This window comes from Sinocyclocheilus rhinocerous, unplaced genomic scaffold (assembly GCF_001515625.1).
Source record: "Sinocyclocheilus rhinocerous isolate Xijiao unplaced genomic scaffold, SAMN03320098_v1.1 scaffold3375, whole genome shotgun sequence".
Taxonomy (NCBI): domain Eukaryota; kingdom Metazoa; phylum Chordata; class Actinopteri; order Cypriniformes; family Cyprinidae; genus Sinocyclocheilus; species Sinocyclocheilus rhinocerous.
The window spans coordinates 63,030-67,973 of NW_015650030.1; the positions used below are offsets into that span (position 1 = coordinate 63,030).

The following is a 4,944-nucleotide window of genomic DNA, read 5'->3' on the forward strand; positions in this document are numbered from 1 at the left end:
TGAGTGAGTGAGTGAGTGTGTGTGTGTGTGTGTGTGTGTGTGAGGGGTGTGTGTGAGTATGTAGACATACATTTTTTCAGTCCTGCTGTAATCCTGGATTCTCCTCCATGATTCACACTATAAAACACACACAGACTCATTCAGTCAGTGAACAAACACAACATCACATTATAATTCCAGTTATGATTTTGAAAACAAGATAATCAAGATAAAACATGTAAAATCAAAACTGAAATTTGTTCTTTCATGTTTGTCTTTATTTTCAGGATAGAAGCTGATCTGCTCTAAAGCTCAGAGATTCTGCAGCAGTAAAATGTTTCCACATCAAATCTCATCTCAGCACATTTGATCAATGACTACACTATTTTTAATTCATCATTTCATCTGAATATCTATATTTGTGAGATTTAGTACAAACAGTTTTGAGTTCATTGATTTATTTCATGATGCAGCAAAAATATTGTCTATTACAGTAGTCAACATTTGAAGTGGATCAAAAAAGTTCATCAAAGTTGTCCTAAGATAAGAAAGGGTATTGTTTTGGTTTTAGGACAACTTTGATGAAAGGTTTTGATCCACTTCAAATGTTGACTACTGTATATAGCGAGACTGAAGGGTGTTGAATTTATGTTTTTCTCATTTGTATCTCATCCACTTTTCTGACCAGAAGCTACTCTGTATCTTACTAATGATTCTCTGCAAAAGTTCATGATGCCTATCCACAGTAATAATTAAAAACTGATAGGGGACATAAAACCACAACCATGACTTCATTAGATATGAATAATGAATTTTTAAATTCCAATATTAGTAACTTGTGAACCTCAATGTAAATGTCAAACTTCTCCAGGGCCCCAAAACACCCTCAGACCCAAGAGGGTTAAAGACACATCTCTGTAGCCAAGCATTCACGTAATGTATCTCATAACCTTGAAGTCCAGTTTTATCTGATTGAATACACATTATCATTCTTTGCTTGAAATGGTTTGAACAGCAGCTACACTCATTTTTCTTTATTTGCTTTTCTGTTTCTGCTACGGGATGGGCATCCCATGGAAACTAGACATTACCAGCTTCACATTTTCTGTGAAGCTGCTTTGCAATGATGTGTATCATGAATAGCGCCACACAAATAAATTTGAATTGAATTTTATAATCTGAGGTAATGTCAACTAATTTACTATGACAGTGACTCCATTATTTATCTAAGTGAGGCTTACAATAATTTACAAGTTGTGAATGTTTGCAATTTAAACTTGTTATCATTTTGATTGTTTGTTTCCACCTTTTATGGAAGCTGTAGGGAGGTGGGTGCCATTTTTGTTGTATTTTCTCTGTGTTCTCCTGTTTTGTGGCTAGTTAGGGAGTTACAGTACTGTTCTGTGGTTAATTTGGTTTTCTTTGAGCAGTTTAGTTAAGGTTTTACTCCGCAGGCAGAACTTTTATTTTTGTTGGTTTGACCTCGCCCCTAAAGCCAATGCTTCTTATTTAAGTTTTTTTGTTTAAATTGGTGTGTGTGTTGCTGCTCTTTAAATCCTTCATAATGTTACATCATCTAGAAACCCCATAGACTCGTGTAGATGTAGGAGTTTAATTAAGACCTGAAAACGTTTCTGCTCAACATACTTGAGTTTGTCCAGACTGAGTTTGTCGGAGAGCAGCTTGACTCCTGAATCTCCGGGGTGATTGTAGCTCAGATCCAGCTCTCTCAGGTGTGAAGGGTTTGAACTCAGAGCTGAAGACACATAACCACAGCCTTCCTGCGTCACCATACAGCCAGACAGCCTACAGACACACACAGCAACAGTCCACATCACATTAGTTTGACACAGTCATTTGTGCTGTAGCTGTTATTTTCTGTAGTTTCAGTCACAAAAGTAACATGTAAAGTAAAAAGATATATTTATGCTCCAGTAAGAACAGTATCAACATATTTCTATATTGTTACTAGAATGGAAATGTAAATTGATATAGTTTAATAACAATAATAATAATATGAAGAGTTCATTTTCAAAAACCGATAAACGCCACGTTTTAAAATAAAATGAACTGACTGCCATGCGTTAAAAAAAAGCCCCCTGTATTGCATGTATTCACAACAACAAAGTTTGTGAGGCGTTTGTCAGCTGAGGAGATTACACAGATGATACACAGTGTTTTTGTTTAACTCTGAAACATGAAATGTGGAGTTATCCGCTTCTGCCAAAAAACAAACTTTTAATATATATAAAAAGATACTTTCAAAGAACTTTAATTTTGTAAGTTACCTGTATTTTTTAAAATTATTATTACTTAATCAAAACAACCCAACTGCAGTTTGATTGATATTACTTGGAATGCACAATTAAAAAAACGATTTATGATAATTAATAAAAATGGAGTTATCTGTTCTTGCTAATGAACTATTCATATAGTATTATAACATTAAATCTCGACTAATTATTTATCATATAGGATAAATGCTTAAAGTTTCAGGTATTTGACTACTGCTAGAGTGAAATATTACATTGACGGCAGTGCTTGAAGAGTGCTTAGTTTTTACTGTACAGTATTAGCCAGTATTTGAGGTGTGCATATTTTTTTTGTCACCATTACTGTCAAAGATAAACTGTTTAAAACTTAAAACTAATAATTCAGTGATGCATTCCAACAGGTTACGTACATACTCGCTATCTTTCTTTTTATGACACATCTATTCCGGTATACTAAACAGCCCTGCTCATGACACGGTGAAAAATATAATCTTATATGGAGATGGTCTGGGCATGTTTTATGCAAACGAATAACCTCATGCATGCAGACACTCATTTAGAATACTCCAAATTCACTGACATTAGGACAAGGTTAAGAACAAATTCATGTGTGTACACACTTGTTTTGAATTGGGCAGAAATATTTAATGAGAAGTTTGAATGCGTGTATAAGTACGAATAATCTATGCAATTATTACTGTCTGAGATGCTATGGCCTTCCCACACACAGCCGCTAGATGACGCTGCTATCTCATGCAGTGCTGTCGGAAGCTTTACATTCATGAAATAATTTAAAATAGTTTGCTATTTGAATATTAAAAAATATTTTTAAAATAATTTCAGATTTATTCAGTACACATTGGTCATAAACCATACAAGGTGAGAAATATAGACATCTATACAAATATGAAAAAAATCATGCCTGCAAATGTTGTTTCTGTCTTGTGTTCTGGCATTCCATTGAGAGCAAATGCTACATTTCTTGACAAAATTTAAAGGTCATTTATTGTAACATAAGTTCCCCTTCAGGAACTCGAGCTGCGTCGAGAATCGCTTTGGGAACGCCCCTGCGGGACCGCGTTCTGAAGCACGTGTACAATCAGCCCAATGGAGCAGCGAGACGTCACGAGCGGGGTGACGTAAGCACCAGGAAGTATAAAAGCACATCCGGCAGAGCGCAAGTCAGCTTCTGCTCTTCCGTAGCGCTCTGTGTATGTGTCAGTCCTATTTATTGTTGTCTGTCAGCACAAGCATTCATATCATGTCAAAAAAAGCAAAGACTAAGGCTATGGCGAGCGAACGGCATTACAAACGTTGTGTTCCTCCCTGCCCACGATATCTGGCGGCGGGGGATACACACGATCTGTGTGTTGTTTGTTTAGGAGCGGAGCATGCACGGTCAGCTCTCGAGGGAGCTGATTGTCATGACTGCGAGTTGCTCTCGCCTAGTCGTGTTTGATGAGAGCAGCCAGGCTCGCGATCCCGTTGGCAGCGGTCCCGCTGTTGTTGAGGCACAGCGTAGACTGTTGTCATGGGGATCGCAAGGGGATTTAGCGGAGGGATCCGAGACGGAGCTCGTCCTTTTTTCGGTCCTCACCCGCTAGATCCGCGGCTCCCTCTCGGGGTTCGGAAGCCCGCGCTGCGGTTTCTTCCACCCAGAGAGAGAGCCAGACCACTTCATCTATCTTCCTCCGAGGAGTTGGATGTGATGAGTGTCGAGACAGAGGAGACTGTGGACTCGCCACCACAGTCCCTCGCGTATGAGGAGCTCGTTGTATTCATCCCGTATCTACAGCCCGACAGTCTCGAATTATTCTAACATCGTGGGGCTGAATGATAAGGGATATGGGGCGATGCCAATGGTGGAGCAGACGCTTGCGAGCTATCTCTCCCCATCCTCAGCATCGTCCCTGAAGGCCCCGAAGCTTCCCACCAGGCCCATTAGGCTGACATCGAGTCTAGTTAGGAAAGCTTATACGGCGGCAGGTCAGGCTGGCACATGTTTGCACACCATGGCGGTGTTTTTCCTCCCTCGTCGCTCCCAGGCCCATGGGGCTGCTGAGAGGGAGCAGCCCCAGCAGTCAAGCTCCTCATACCGCCAGTCTCAAAAACAGAGAGTTGCAACCCGCACCCCTCCGCAGAAAGAACGGGGGTCGGGGCAATGCTCTCAGTCTGGGTCTTCAAGACCGAAGACGGATCTGCGGACCGTTATTTTGTCGAAGAGGACCTCGACTAAGCGGTCCTGGCGCCACCATCATCAGTCCCCTGAGGGCAGCCCCACCTGGGGAGGAAAGGATAACACCTCAGTATACGGTGCCCGATCCTCCTCAGTGCCCTCACGGAGATTCACTGATACCCCTGCCACCCTCGGTGCTTCAGGGCTCAGTGAGCTCCAATGAGCAAAATTCCCAGCTGCTGCCCGGCGACGGTACGGCACGGGAGAGCTCGTCCCCTCGAGTGAGGGTGGTACAGCAGTCAGGTCGGTCGTTCCCTGCCGGTCATCCGCTTCAGGGCATCGAACTGGCTCCTCTAATAACACCAGAGACCAGCCTCGAGAGGATGGTTCCCTTAGTAGATTTTCTGGCAGCGTGGGAACTTCTGCCAAATATATCAAAATGGGTCCTGCAGGTTGTAGAGAAAGGCTACAGAATCCAGTTCGATTCTCGTCCTCCTCGTTTCAACGGGGTCATTC

The 4,944-nt window shown here is 41.6% G+C and overlaps 1 pseudogene; it reads right to left on the minus strand.

Moving 5' to 3' along the window:
• LOC107711453 (NACHT, LRR and PYD domains-containing protein 3-like) overlaps window positions 1-4,944 on the minus strand; it is a 36,841-nt pseudogene that overhangs the window by 6,015 nt on the left and 25,882 nt on the right.